We start from the raw sequence: 16185 nt of genomic DNA, 5'->3' as shown, positions 1-16185 counted from the left end.
GGTTTTGTGGCGAATCGTCAAGGTTTGCGAGGCCGCCACGGACACGCCCATTGACAAAAACTAAAGCTTCGCAATTTAACATCGCCAAGGCCTTTAGATGACAAAACCCAATTTTGGTGTCGATCGGATAAAATCCCTAGGAGGAGTTCGTTAAGATACAACGCCTGGAAATGGCAAAAATGCCACTTTTTTGCAGCAGGAAGTTAAAAATATCCGACTTCCTGTTGGGTTTGAGATATGGCTCCAAGAGACTTTTTTGTATTTTTTGGCGTGTTTAAGGTGTGTGTCAATTTTCGTGCATGTGCGTGATTCGTAGATCAGGGGCTTGTCCGTTTAATTTTTATAGGTGGCGCTGTCGAGTCATTTTGCCACGCCCACTTCAATATTGTTATGTGAATGTGTTCAGGGGAGGACTTTTATCCACCATATGAAGTTTCAGGCTGATCGGACTTTGTGTGGTTGAGTTATAAGGACTTCCTGTTCCATGGCGAAGCGTTGAGGTTTGTCATGCCGCCACGGACACGACCCTCTGCGAAAACTCTAGATCTTCACAATATATCACCGATAGAGCTTTCAGATGACACCACTCAAATTTGGTGCTGATACCATAAAATTTGTGGGAGGAGTTTGTTACAGTGTAAAACATGTCATTTCCTGTGGCCAGCAGGTGGGGCTATAACTGTATCTGGATATCGGCATGTAAATGTGTTCAGGTCAGGACTCTTATCAAACGTGTGAAATTTGAGGCAGATCGGATAATGCATGCCTGAGTTATAACGACTTCATGTTTTGTGGCGAATCGTCAAAGTTTGCGAGGCCGCCACAGACACGCCCATCGACGAAAACTCTAAAGCTTCGCAATTTAACATCGCCAAGGCCTTTAGATGTCAAAACCCAATTTTGGTGTCAATCGGATAAAATCCCTAGGAGGAGTTTGTTAAAATACGACGCCTGGAAATGGCAAAAACGCCACTTTTTTGCCGCAGGAAGTTAAAAATATCCGACTTCCTGTTCGGTTTGAGATATGGCTCCAAGAGACTTTTTCGTATGTTTTTTCATGTTTGAGGTGTGTGCCAATTTACGTGCATGTGCGTGATTCGTGGATCGGGGGCTCGTCGATTTAATTTTTCTAGGTGGCGCTGTCGAGTCATTTTGCCACGCCCACTTCCGAAGCCCATAATAAACGTAAATTTTCGCCACTTCTGAGGCGTGTGCAAAGTTGCGTGAGTTTTCGGGCATGTTTAGCCCCTCAAAACCGCGATTCATTCCGCGGAAGAAGAAGAAGAATAATAATAAACGGAGCAATTCCAATAGGGCCTTGCACCGTTCGGTGCTCGGTCCCTAATTAAAGCTGCAAGCAGCGATGATAGGGACCTCGCACCCGGGCTCACCGATGCCCGGTGACCTTACGATGACAGAGAACAGCGAACAATAATAATATAAACTGAAATATATATAAAAAACCTAAGAAAAATACAGAATTTTTGCCAAACTTCCTCCTGTCAGCAGGTGGCGCTATACCTGTGACTCAAGATTGGCACGTAGATGTCTTCAGGAGAGGAATTTAATCAACCATGTGAAGTTTCAGGCACATGGGAGATTTTGTGGCTGAGCTATAAGCCAAACTACCTTCTGCCAGCAGGTGGCGTTATGACTGACTCAATATTGTTATGTGGATGTGTTCAGGAGCGGACTTTTATCAAACATGTGAACTTTCAGGCAGATCAGAGATTGTGTGGAGATTGTGTTATAAGACAATTTACATTCTGCCAGCAGGTGGCGCTATTAAAGACTCAATATTATTATGTAGATGTGCTCAGGAGAGGACTTTCATCAACCATGTGACGTTTTAGACAGATCGGACATTGTGTGGCCTAGTTACAAGCTAAACTACCTTCTGCCAGCAGGTGGCGCTATGACTGACTCAATATTGTTATGTAGATGTGTTCAGGAGAGGACTGTTTTCAATCATGTGAAGTTTCAGGCAGATCGGACATTGTGTGGTGTAGTTATAAAGACTTCCTTTTCCATGGCGAAGCGTTGAGGTTTGTCATGCCACCACAGACACGCCCCTCTGCAAAAACTCTAGATCTTCACAATATGTCATCGCTAGAGCTTTCAGATGACACCACTCTATTTTGGTGCTGATACGGGAAAGTTTGTGGTAGGAGTTTGTTATAGTGTCAAACATGTCATTTCCTGTGGCCAGCAGGTGGCGCTATAACTGTAACTGGATATCGGCACGTAAACCTGATCAGGTCAGGACTGTTATTAAATGTGTGAATTTTGAGGCAGATCGGATAATGCATGCCTGAGTTATAACGACTTCCTGTTTTGTGGCGAATCATCAAAGTTTGCGAGGCCGCCACGGACACGCCCATCGACGAAAACTCTAAAGCTTCGCAATTTAACATCGCCAAGGCCTTTAGATGATAAAACCCAATTTTGGTGTCGATCGGATAAAATCCCTAGGAGGAGTTCGTTAAAATACAACGCCTGGAAATGGCAAAAATGCCACTTTTTCGCCACAGGAAGTTAATAATATTTGACTTCCTGTTGGGTTTGAGATATGGCTCCAAGAGACTTTTTCGTATGTTTTGGCATGTTTGAGGTGTGTGCCAATTTTCGTGCATGTGCGTGATTTGTAGCTCGGGGGCTCGTCCGTTTAATTATTCTAGGTGGCGCTGTCGAGTCATTTTGCCACGCCCACTTCAATATTGTTATGTGGATGTGTTCAAGAGATGACGTTTATCAACCATGTGAAGTTTCAGGCAGATCGGACATTGTGTGGTTGAGTTATAAGGACTTCCTGTTCCATGGCGAAGCGTTGAGGTTTGTCATACCGCCACGGACACGCCCCTCTGCCAAAACTCTAGATCTTCACAATATATCATCGCTAGAGCTTTCAGATAACACCACACAATTTTGGTGCTGATACGAAAAAATTTGTGGGAGGAGTTTATTACTCCGTAAATCATGTCATTTCCTGTGGCCGGCAGGTGGCGCTATAACTATATCTGGATAGTGGCATGTAAACGTGTTCAGGTCAGGACGCTTATTAAGCGTGTGAATTTTGAGGCAGATCTGATAATGCATGCCTGAGTTATAACGACTTCCTGTTTTGTGGCGAATCGTCAAAGTTTGCGAGGGCGCCACGGACACGCCCATCGACGAAAACTCTAAAGCTTCGCAATTTAACATCGCCAAGGCCTTTAGATGACAAAACCCAATTTTGGTGTCGATCGGATAAAATCCCTAGGAGGAGTTCGTTAAAATACAACGCCTGGAAATGGCAAAAACGCCACTTTTTCGCCGCAGGAAGTTAAAAATATCCGACTTCCTGTTGGGTTTGAGATATGGCTCCAAGAGACTTTTTCGTATGGTTTGGCATGTTTGAGGTGTGTGCCAATTTTCATGCATGTGCGTGATTCGTGTATCGGGGGCTCGTCCGTTTAATTTTTCTAGGTGGCGCTGTCGAGTCATTTTGCCACGCCCACTTCCGAGACCCATATCAACCTGCTATTTACACCGCGTTTGGTGTGTGTGCAAATTTTCATGAGTTTTCGGGCATGTTTAGACCCTCAAAAGTGCCCCGATAGGGGGCGGAATAATAATAATAATAATAATAAAAAACAGAGCAATTCCAATAGGGCCTACGCACCGTTTCGGTGCTCGGTCCCTAATAATAATAAAAAACGGAGCAATTCCAATAGGGCCTACGCACCGTTTCGGTGCTCGGTCCCTAATTAAAGCTGCAAGCAGCGATGATAGGGACCTCGCACCCGGGCTCATCGCCGCACGCTGGCCTCATGATGACAGAGAACAGCGAACATCATTAATTTAAGCCGACATATGAAAAAAACCTGGGAAAATCACAATTTTTTGCCAAACTTCCTTCTGTCAGCAGGTGGCGCTATGACTGTGAGTCAATATTGGCATGTAGATGTCTTCAGGAGATAAAATTTATTAACCATGTGAATTTTCAGGCCGGTCAGACATTCTTTGGCTGAGTTATAAGCCAAACTACCTTCTGCCAGCAGGTGGCACTATGAATGACTCAAAATTGGTATAGGGATGTAGTCAGGAGAGGTATTTAATCGACCATGTGAAGTTTCAGGCTGATCGGAATTTGTGTGGTTAAGTTTTAAGGACTTCATGTTTCATGGCGAAGCGTTGAGGTTTGTCATGCCACCACAAACACGCCCCTCTGCGAAAATTCTAGATCTTCACAATATATCATCGCTAGAGCTTTCAGATAACAACCAACCAAATTTGGTGCTGACACGAAAAATTTGTGGGAGGAGTTTATTACTCTGTAAATCATGACATTTCCTGTGGCCAGCAGGTGGCGCTATAACTGTATCTGGATATTGGAATGTAAACGTGTTCAAGTCTGGACTCTTATTAAACATGTGAATTTTGAGGCAGAACGGATAATGCATGCCTGAGATATAATGACTTCCGTTTTTTTGGCGAATCAAAGTTTGCGAGGCCGCCACAGACACGCCCATCGACCAAAACTCTAAAGCTTCGCAATTTAACATCGCCAAGGCCTTTAGATGACAAAACCCAATTTTGGTGTCGATCGGATAAAATCCCTAGGAGGAGTTCGTTAAGATACAACGCCTGGAAATGGCAAAAATACCACTTATTTGCCGAAGGAAGTTAAAAATATCCGACTTCCTGTTGGGTTTGAGTTATGGCTCCAAGAGAATTTTTTGTATGTTTTGACGTGTTAGAGGTGTGTGCCAATTTCCGTGCATGTGCGTGATTCGTAGATCAGGGGCTCTTCCGTTTAATTTTTATAGGTGGCGCTGTCGAGTCATTTTGCCACGCCCACTTCAATATTGTTATGCGGATGTGTTCAGGAGAGGACTTTTATCAACTATGTGAAGTTTCAGGCAGATCGGACTTTGTGTGGTTGAGTTATAAGGACTTCCTGTTCCATGGCGAAGCGTTGAGGTTTGTCATGCCGCCACGGACACGCCCCTCTGCGAAAACTCTAGATCTTCACAGTATATCATTGCTAAAGCTTTCAGATAACACCACCAAATTTTGGTGCTGATATGATAAAATTTGTGGGAGGAGTTTGTTACTCTGTAAAACATGCCATTTCCTGTTGCCAGCAGGTGGCGCTATAACTGTATTTGCATATCGGAATGTAAACGTGTTCAGGTCAGGACTCTTATCAAGCGTGTGAATTTTGAGGCAGATCAAATAATGCATGCCTGAGTTATAACGACTTCCTGTTTTGTGGCGAATCGTCAAAGTTTGCGAGGCCGCCACAGACACGCCCATCGACGAAAACTCTAAAGCTTCGCAATTTAACATCGCCCATGCCTTTAGATGATAAAACCCAATTTTGGTGTCGATCGGATAAAATCCCTAGGAGGAGTTCGTTAAAATACAACGCCTGGAAATGGCAAAAATGCCACTTTTTCGCCGCAGGAAGTACAAAATATCTGACTTCCTGTAGGGTTTGACATATGGCTCCAAGAGACTTTTTTGTATGTTTTGGCATGTTTGAGGTGTGTGCCAATTTTCGTGCATGTGCGTAATTCGTGGATCGGGGGCTCGTCCGTTTAATTTTTCTAGGTGGCGCTGTCGAGTCATTTTGCCACGCCCACTTCCGAGACCCATAATTAACGTAAATTTTCGCCACTTCTGAGGCGTGTGCAAAGTTTTGTGAGTTTTCGGGCATGTTTAGCCCCTCAAAATCGCGATTCATTCCGGAAAAGAATAATAATAATAATAATTAAAGCTGCAAGCAGCGATGATAGGGACCTCGCACCCGGGCTCACCGCCGCCCGGTGTTCTCAGGATGACAGAGAACAGCGAACAATATTAATTTAAGCCAATATATATTTAAAAAACCTGAGAAAATCACAGATTTATGCCAAACTTCCTCCTGTCAGCAGGTTGCGCTTGGACTGTGTGTCAATATTGGCATGTAGATGTCTTTAGGAGATAAATTTTATCAACCATGTAATTTTTCAGGCAGATCGAACATTGCTTGCCTGAGTTATAAGTAACTTCCTATTGTCAGCAGGTGGCGCTATGACTGTGACTTGAAATTGGCTTGTAGATGTCTTCAGGAGAGGATTTTATTCAACCATGTGAATTTTCAGGCAGGTCAAACATTGTGTGGCTGAGCTATCAGCCAAACTTCTGGTTGCCAGCAGGTGGCGCTATGACTGACTCAATATTGTTATGTGGATGTGTTCAGGAGAGGACTTTTATCAACCATGTGAAGTTTCAGGCAGATCGGACATTGTGTGGTTGAGTTATAAGGACTTCCTGGTCAATGGCGAAGCGTTGAGGTTTGTCATGCCACCACTGACACACCCCTCTGCGAAAACTCTAGATCTTCACAATATATCATCACTAGAGCTTTTAGATAACACTACCCAATTTTGGTGCTGATACGATAAAATTTGTGGGAGGAGTTTGTTACTTTGTAAAACATGTCATTTCCTGTGGCCAGCAGGTGGCGCTGTAACTGTATCTGGATATTGGCATGTAAACGTGTTCAGGTCAGGACTGTTATTAAACGTGTGCATTTTGAGGCAGATCGGATAATGCATGTCTGAGTTATAACGACTTCCTGTTTTGTGGCGAATCGTCAAACTTTGCGAGGCCGCCACCGACACGCCCATCGACGAAAACTCTAAAGCTTCGCAATTTAACATCGCCAAGGCTTTAAGATGACAAAACCCAATTTTGGTGTCGATCGGATAAAATCCCTAGGAGAAGTTCGTTAAAATACAACGCCTGGAAATGGAAAAAACGCCACTTTTTCGCCGCGGGAAGTAAAAAATATCCGACTTCCTGTTGGGTTTGAGATATGGCTCCAAGAGACTTTTTCGTATGTTTTGGTGTGTTTGAGGTGTGTGCCAATTTTCGTGCATGTGCGTGATTCGTAGATCGGGGGCTCGTCCGTTTAATTTTTCTAGGTGGCGCTGTCGAGTCATTTTGCCACGCCCACTTCCGAGACCCATAATAAACGTAAATTTTCGCCACTTCTGAGGCATGTGCAAAGTTCCGTGAGTTTTCGGGCATGTTTAGCCCCTCAAAATCGCGATTCATTCCGGAAAAGAATAATAATAATAATAATAATAATAATAATAATAAACGGAGCAATTCCAATAGGGCCTTGCACCGTTCGGTGCTCGGTCCCTAATAATAAACGGAGCAATTCCAATAGGGCCTTGCACCGTTCGGTGCTCGGTCCCTAATAATAAAAAACGGAGCAATTCCAATAGGGCCTACGCACCGTTTCGGTGCTCGGTCCCTAATTAAAGCTGCAAGCAGCGATGATAGGGACCTCGCACCCAGGCTCACCGCCGCCCGGTAGCCTCAGGATAACAGAGAACAGCGAACAATATTAATTTCAGCCGATATATATAAAGAACCTGAGAAAAATCACAGATTTATGCAAAACTTCCTCCTGTCAGCAGGTGGCGCTATAACTGTGACTCAAGATCAGCATGTAGATGTCTTTAGGAGAGGCATCTCATCTAACCTGTGAATTTTCAGGCAGATCGGACATTGTTTGGCTGAGTTATAAGCCAAACTACCTTCTGCTATCAGGTGGCGCTATGACTGTGACTCAATATTGTTATGTGAATGTGTTCAGGGGAGGACTTTTATCAACCATGTGAAGTTTCAGGCTGATCGGACTTTGTGTGGTTGAGTTATGAGGACTTCCTGTTCCATGGCGAAGCGTTGAGGTTTGTCATGCTGCCACAGACACGCCCTTCTGTGAAAATTTCAGACCCTAACAAAATGTAATTGCTAGAACTTTCAGATAACAACCAACCAAACTTGGAGCTGATACGAAAAATTTTGTGGGAGGAGTTTATTACTCTGTAAATCATGACATTTCTTGTGGCCAGCAGGTGGCGCTGTAACTGTATCTGGATATTGGCATGTAAATGTGTTCAGGTCAGGACTCTTATTAAACATGTGAATTTTGAGGCAGATCAGATAATGCATGCCTGAGTTATAATGACTTCCGATTTTGTGGCGAATCGTCAAAGTTTGCGAGGCCGCCACGGACACGCCCATTGACAAAAACTCTAAAGCTTCACAATTTAACATCGCCAAGGCCTTTAGATGACAAAACCTAATTTTGGTGTCGATCAGATAAAATCCCTAGGAGGAGTTCGTTAAAATACAACGCCTGGAAATGGCAAAAATGCCACTTATTTGCCGCAGGAAGTTAAAAATATCCGACTTCTTGTTGGGTTTGAGATATGGCTCCAAGAGACTTTTTCGTATGTTTTGGCGTGGTTGAGGTGTGTGCCAATTTTCGTGCATGTGCGTGATTCGTAGATCAGGGGCTCGTCCGTTTAATTTTTATAGGTGGCGCTGTCGAGTCATTTTGCCACGCCCACTTCACTATTGTTATGGGGATGTGTTCAGGAGAGGACTTTTATCAAGCATGTGAAGTTTTAGGCTGATCGGACTTGGTGTGGTTGAGTTATAAGGACTTCCTGTTCCATGGCGAAGCGTTGAGGTTTGTCATGCCGCCACAAACACGCCCCTCTGCGAAAACTCTAGATCTTCACAATATATCATCGCTAGAGCTTTCAGATAACACCACTCAAATTTGGTGCTGGTACAATAAAGTTTGTGGGAGGAGTTTGTCACACTGTAAAACATGTCATTTCCTGTGGCCAGCAGGTGGCGCTATAACTGTATCTGGATATTGGCATGTAAACGTGTTCAGGTCAGGACGCTTATCAAGCGTGTGAATTTTGAGGCAGATCGGATAATGTATCACTGAGTTATAATGACTTCCTGTTTTGTGGCGAATTGTCAAAGTTTGCGAAGCCGCCACGGACACGCCCATCGACGAAAACTCTAAAGCTTCGCAATTTAACATCGCCAAGGCCTTTAGATGACAAAACCTAATTTTGGTGTTGATCGGATAAAATCCCTAGGAGGAGTTCGTTAAAATACAACGCCTGGAAATGGCAAAAATGCCACTTTTTCGCTGCAGGAAGTTAAAAATATCTGACTTCCTGTTGGATTTGAGATATGGCTCCAAGAGACTTTTTCGTATGTTTTGGCATGTTTGAGGTGTGTGCCAATTTTCGTGCATGTGCGTGATTCGTGGATCGGGGGCTCGTCCGTTTAATTTTTCTAGGTGGCGCTGTCGAGTCATTTTGCCACGCCCACTTCCGAGACCCATAATAAACGTAAATTTTCGCCACTTCTGAGGCGTGTGCAAAGTTCCGTGAGTTTTCGGGCATGTTTAGCCCCTCAAAATCGCGATTCATTCCGGAAAAGAATAATAATAATAATAATAATAATAATAATAATAAACGGAGCAATTCCAATAGGGCCTTGCACCGTTCGGTGCTCGGTCCCTAATAATAATAATAAAAAACGGAGCAATTCCAATAGGGCCTACGCACCGTTTCGGTGCTCGGTCCCTAATAATAATAATAATAAAAAACGGAGCAATTCCAATAGGGCCTACGCACCGTTTCGGTGCTCGGTCCCTAATAAACGGAGCAATTCCAATAGGGCCTACGCACCGTTTCGGTGCTCGGTCCCTAATTAAAGCTGCAAGCAGCGATGATAGGGACCTCGCACCCGGGCTCACCGCCACCCGGTGGCCTCAGGATGACAGAGAACAGCGAACAGTAATAATTTAAGCCGATATGTTTAAAAAATCGGAGAAAATCACCGATTTATGCCAAACCTCCTCCTCTCAGCAGGTGGTGCTATGACTGTGACTCAAGATTGGCATGTAGATGTCACCAGGAGAGGAATCTTATCAACCATGTGAAGTTTCAGGCAGATCGAACATTGTTTAGCTGAGTTACAAGCCAAACTGCCTTTTGTCAGCAGGTGGCGCTACGACAGACTCAATGTTGTTATGTAGATGTGTTCAGGAGAGGACTTTTATTAACCATGTGAACTTTCAGGCAGATCGGACTTTGTGTGGTTGAGTTATAATGCAAACTACCATCTGCCAGCAGGTGGCGCTATAACTGTGACTTAAGATTGGCATGTAGATGCCTTCAGTAATGGAATTTAATCAACCATGTGAAGTTTCAGGCAGATCGGATGTTGTTTGGCTGAGTTACAAGCCTATCTACCTTCTGCCAGCAGGTGGCGTTATGACTGACTCATAACTGTTTTGGGGATGTGTTCAGAAGAGGACTTTTATGAGCCATGTGAAGTTTCAGGCTGATCTGACTTTGTGTGGTTGAGATACAAGGACTTCCTGTTCCACGGCGAAGTGTTGAGGTTTGTCATGCCGCCACGGCCACGCCCCTCTGCAAAAACTCTAGATCTTGACAATATATCATCACTTAAGCTTTCAGATACCAACCCACCAAACTTGGTGCTGATACACAAAAAAATTGTGGGAGGAGTTAATTACTCTGTAAATCATGACATTTTCTGTGGCCAGCAGGTGGCGCTATAACTGTATCTGGATATCGGCATGTAAACTTGTTCTGGTCTGGACTCTTATTAAACATGTGAATTTTGAGGCAGATCGGATAATGCATGCCTAAGTTATAATGACTTCCGGTTTTGTGGCGAATCGTCAAAGTTTGCGGGGCCGCCACGGACACGCCCATCGACAAAAACTATAAAGCTCCGCAATTTAACATCGCCAAGGCCTTTAGATGACAAAACCCAATTTTGGTGTCGATAGCATAAAATCCCTAGGAGGAGTTCGTTAAGATACAAAGCCTGGAAATGGCAAAAATGCCACTTATTTGCCGCAGGAAGTTAAAAATATCTGACTTCCTGTTGGGTTTGAGTTATGGCTCCAAGAGACTTTTTCGTATGTTTTGGCATGTTTAAGGTGTGTGCCAATTTTCGTGCATGTGCATGATTCGTAGATCAGGGGCTCGTCCGTTTAATTTTTATAGGTGGCGCTGTCGAGTCATTTTGCCACGCCCACTTCATTATTGTTATGAGGATGTGTTCAGGAGAGGACTTTTATCAACCATGTGAAGTTTCAGGCAGATCGGACATTGTGTGGTTGAGTTATAAGGACTTCCTGTTCCATGGCGAAGCGTTGAGGTTTGTCATACCGCCATAGACACGCCCCTCTGCGAAAACTCTAGATCTTCACAATATATCATCGCTAGAGCTTTCAAACAACACCACCCAATTTTGGTGCTGATACGAAAAAATTTGTGGGAGGAGTTTATTACTCCGTAAATCATGTCATTTCCTGTGGCCAGCAGGTGGCGCTATAACTATATCTGGATATTGGCATGTAAACGTGTTCAGGTCAGGACGCTTATCAAGCGTGTGAATTTTGAGGCAGATCTGATAATGCATGCCTGAGTTATAACGACTTCCTGTTTTGTGGCGAATCGTCAAAGTTTGCGAGGCCGCCACAGACACGCCCATCGACAAAAACTCTAAAGCTTCGCAATTTAACATCGCCAAGGCCTTTAGATGACAAAACCCAATTTTGGTGTCGATCGGATAAAATCCCTAGGAGGAGTTCGTTAAAATACAACGCCTGGAAATGGCAAAAACGCCACTTTTTCGCCGCAGGAAGTTAAAAATATCCGACTTCCTGTTGGGTTTGAGATATAGCTCCAAGAGACTTTTTCGTATGTTTTGGCATGTTTGAGGTGTGTGCCAATTTTCGTGCATGTGCGTGATTCGTGTATCGGGGGCTCGTCCGTTTAATTTTTCTAGGTGGCGCTGTCGAGTCATTTTGCCACGCCCACTTCCGAGACCCATATCAACCTGCTATTTACACCGCGTTTGGTGTGTGTGCAAATTTTCATGAGTTTTCGGGCATGTTTAGACCCTCAAAAGTGCCCCGATAGGGGGCGGAATAATAATTAAAGCTGCAAGCAGCGATGATAGGGACCTCGCACCCGGGCTCACCGCCGCCCGGTGGCATCAGGATGACAGAGAACAGCAAACAATATTAATTTAAGCCGATATATATAAAGAACCTGAGAAAATCACAAATTTAAGCCAAACTTCCTCCTGTCAGCAGGTGGCGCTATGACTATGACTTAAGATTGGCATGTAGATGCCTTCAGTAGAGGAATCTTATCAACCATGTGAATTTTCAGGCAGGTCATACATTGTGTGGCTGAGTTATAAGCTAAACTACCTTCTGCCAGCAGGTGGCGCTATGACTGACTTAATATTGTTATCTGGATGTGTTCATGGGAGGATTTTTATAAACCATGTGAAGTTTCAGGCTGATCGGACATTGTATGGTCGAGTTATAAGGTCTTCCTGTTCCATGGCGAAGCGTTGAGGTTTGTCATGCCGCCACGGACACGCCCCTCTCCGAAAACTCTAGATCTTCACAATATATCATCGCTAGAGCTTTCAGATAATTTTGGTGCCAATTTTGGTGCTGATACGATAAAATTTGTGGCAGGAGTTTGTTACTCTGTTAAACATGTAATTTCCTGTGGCCAGCAGGTGGCGCTATAACTGTATCTGGATATCGGCATGTAAACGTGTTCAGGTCAGGACTCTTATTTAGCGTGTGAATTTTGAGGCAGATCGAATAATGCATGATTGAGTTATAACGACTTCCTGTTTTGTGGCGAATCATCAAAGTTTGTGAGGCCGCCACAGACACGCCCATCGATGAAAACTCTAAAGCTTCGCAATTTAACATCACCAAGGCCTTTAGATGACAAAACCTAATTTTTTTGTCGATCGGATAAAATCCCTAGGAGGAGTTCGTTAAAATACAACGCCTGGAAATGGCAAAAATGCCACTTATTTGCCGCAGGAAGTTAAAAATATCCGACTTCCTGTTGGATTTGAGATATGGCTCCAAGAGACTTTTTCGTATGTTTTGGCGTGTTTGAGGTGTGTGCCAATTTTCGTGCATATGCGGGATTCGTAGATCAGGGGCTCGTCCGTTTAATTTTTATAGGTGGCGCTGTCGAGTCATTTTGCCACGCCCACTTCAATATTGTTATGAGGATGTGTTCAGGAGAGGACTTTTATCAACCATGTGAAGTTTCAGGCAGATCGGACATTGTGTGGTTGAGTTATAAGGACTTCCTGTTCCATGGCGAAGCGTTGAGGTTTGTCATGCGGCCACGGACACGCCCTTCTGCCAAAACTCTAGATCTCCACAATATATCATTGCTAGAGCTTTCAGATAATTTTGGTGCCAATTTTGGTGCTGATATGAAAAAATTTGTGGGAGGAGTTTGTTACACCGAAAATCATGTCATTTCCTGTGGCCAGCAGGTGGCGCTGTAACTGTATCTGGATATCGGCATGTAAACGTGTTCAGGTCAGAACTCTTATCAAACATGTGAATTTTGAGGCGCATCGGATAATGCATGCCTGAGTTATAACAACTTCCTGTTTTGTGGCGAATCGTCAAAGTTTGCGAGGCCGCCACAGACACGTCCATCGACGAAAACTCTAAAGCTTCGCAATTTAACATCGCCAAGGCCTTTAGATGACAAAAACCAATTTTGGTGTAGATCGGATAAAATCCCTAGGAGGAGTTTGTTAAAATACGACGCCTGGAAATGGCAAAAATGGCACTTTTTCGCCGCAGGAAGTTAAAAATATCTGACTTCCTGTTGGGTTTGAGATATGGCTCCAAGAGACTTTTTCGTATGTTTTGCCATGTTTGAGGTGTGTGCCAATTTTCGTGCATGTGCGTGATTCGTATATCGGGGGCTCGTCCGTTTAATTTTTCTAGGTGGCGCTGTCGAGTCATTTTGCCACGCCTACTTTCGAAGCCCATAACAAACGTAAATTTTCGCCACTTCTGAGGCGTGTGCAAAGTTTCCTGAGTTTTCGGGCATGTTTAGCCCCTCAAAACCGCGATTCATTCCGCGGAAGAAGAAGAATAATAATAAACGGAGCAATTCCAATAGGGCCTTGCACCGTTCGGTGCTCGGTCCCTAATTAAAAAATCTGAGAAAATCACCGATTTATGCCAAACCTCCTCCTCTCAGCAGGTGGCGCTATGACTGTGACTCAAGATTGGCATGTAGATGTCACCAGGAGAGGAATCTTATCAACCATGTGAAGTTTCAGGCAGATCGAACATTGTTTAGCTGAGTTATAAGCCAAACTGCCTTTTGTCAGCAGGTGGCGCTACGACAGACTCAATGTTGTTATGTAGATGTGTTCAGGAGAGGACTTTTATCAACCATGAGAACTTTCAGGCAGATCGGACTTTGTGTGGTTGAGTTATAATGCAAACTACCATCTGCCAGCAGGTGGCGCTATAACTGTGACTTAAGATTGGCATGTACATGCCTTCAGTAATGGAATTTAAACAACCATGTGAAGTTTCAGGCAGATCGGATGTTGTTTGGCTGAGTTATAAGCTTATCTACTTTCTGCCAGCAGGTGGCGTTATGACTGACTCATTACTGTTTTGGGGATGTGTTCAGAAGAGGACTTTTATGAGCCATGTGAAGTTTCAGGCTGATCTGACTTTGTGTGGTTGAGATATAAGGACTTCCTGTTCCACGGCGAAGTGTTGAGGTTTGTCATGCCGCCACGGACACGCCCCTCTGCAAAAACTCTAGATCTTGACAATATATCATCACTTAAGCTTTCAGATAACAACCCACCAAACTTGGTGCTGATACAAAAAAAATAGTGGGAGGAGTTTATTACTCTGTAAATCATGACATTTCCTGTGGCCAGCAGGTGGCGCTATAACTGTATCTGGATATTGGCATGTAAACGTGTTCAGGTCTGGACTCTTATTAAACATGTGAATTTTGAGGCAGATCGGAAAATGCATGCCTAAGTTATAATGACTTCCGGTTTTGTGGCGAATCGTCAAAGTTTGCGGGGCCGCCACGGACACGCCCATCGACAAAAACTATAAAGCTCCGCAATTTAACATCGCCAAGGCCTTTAGATGACAAAACCCAATTTTGGTGTCGATAGCATAAAATCCCTAGGAGGAGTTCGTTAAGATACAACGCCTGGAAATGGCAAAAATGGCACTTATTTGCAGCAGGAAGTTAAAAATATCCGACTTCCTGTTGGGTTTGAGATATGGCTCCAAGAGACTTTTTCGTATGTTTTGGCGTGTTTGAGGTGTGTGCCAATTTTCGCGCATGTGCGTGATTCGTATATCAGGGGCTCGTCCGTTTAATTTTTCTAGGTGGCGCTGTCGAGTCATTTTGCCACGCCCACTTCAATATTGTTATGTGGATGTGTTCAAGAGATGACGTATATCAACCATATGAAGTTTCAGGCTGATCAGACTTTGTGTGGTTGAGTTATGAGGACTTCCTGTTCCTTGACGAAGCGTTGAGGTTTGTCATGCCGCCACGGACACGCCCCTCTGCAAAAACTCTAGATCTTTACAATATATCACCGATAGAGCTTTCAGATAACACCACTCAATTTTGGTGCTGATACCATAAAATTTGTGGGAGGAGTTTGTTACAGTGTAAAACATGACATTTCCTGTGGCCAGCAGGTGGCGCTATTTCTGTATCTGGATATTGGCATGTAAACGTGTTCAGGTCAGGACTCTTATCAAACGTGTGAATTTTGAGGCAGATCTGATAATGCATGCCAGAGTTATAAAGACTTCCTGTTTTGTGGCGAATCGTCAAAGTTTGCGAGGCCGCCACGGACACGCCCATCGACGAAAACTCTAAAGCTTCGCAATTTAACATCACCAAGGCCTTTAGATGACAAAACCCAATTTTGGTGTCGATCGGATAAAATCCCTAGGAGGAGTTCGTTAAAATACAACGCCTGGAAATGGCGAAAACGCCACTTTTTCGCCGCAGGAAGTCAAAAATATCCGACTTCCTGTTGGGTTTGAGATATGGCTCCAAGAGACTTTTTCGTATGTTTTGGCGTGTTTGAGGTGTGTGCCAATTTTCGCGCATGTGTGTGATTCATGGATCGGGGGCTCGTCCGTTTAATTTTTCTAGGTGGCGCTGTCGAGTCATTTTGCCACGCCCACTTCCGTGACCCATATCAACCTGCTATTTACACCGGGTTTGGTGTGTGTGCAAATTTTCATGAGTTTTCGGGCATGTTTAGACCCTCAAAAGTGCCCCGATAGGGGGCGGAATAATAATAATAATAATAATTAAAGCTGCAAGCAGCGATGATAGGGACCTCGCACCCGGGCTCACCGCCGCCCGTTGGCCTCAGGATGACAGAACAGCGAACAATATTAATTTAAGCCGATTTATATAAAGAACC

The 16185-nt window shown here is 44.1% G+C and overlaps 1 protein-coding gene and 1 long non-coding RNA gene across 2 annotated transcripts in view; one reads left to right on the top strand and one right to left on the bottom strand.

Moving 5' to 3' along the window:
• The window catches only part of atcaya (ATCAY kinesin light chain interacting caytaxin a), a 60877-nt gene that overhangs the window by 35883 nt on the left and 8809 nt on the right, over window positions 1-16185 (bottom strand). The gene's annotated exons all lie outside the window — the stretch shown is intronic.
• LOC141380139 (uncharacterized) lies at window positions 1546-14592 on the top strand. Its single transcript, XR_012397654.1, has 3 exons — window positions 1546-3651; window positions 9535-10202; window positions 14427-14592. It is a non-coding gene; the product is annotated as an uncharacterized lncRNA (long non-coding RNA).

This window comes from Danio rerio, chromosome 22 (genome assembly GCF_049306965.1).
Source record: "Danio rerio strain Tuebingen ecotype United States chromosome 22, GRCz12tu, whole genome shotgun sequence".
Lineage (NCBI taxonomy): Eukaryota > Metazoa > Chordata > Actinopteri > Cypriniformes > Danionidae > Danio > Danio rerio.
The sequence above is the reverse complement of the archived record's forward strand: the minus strand, read 5'-3'. Positions and strand labels throughout refer to the sequence as shown.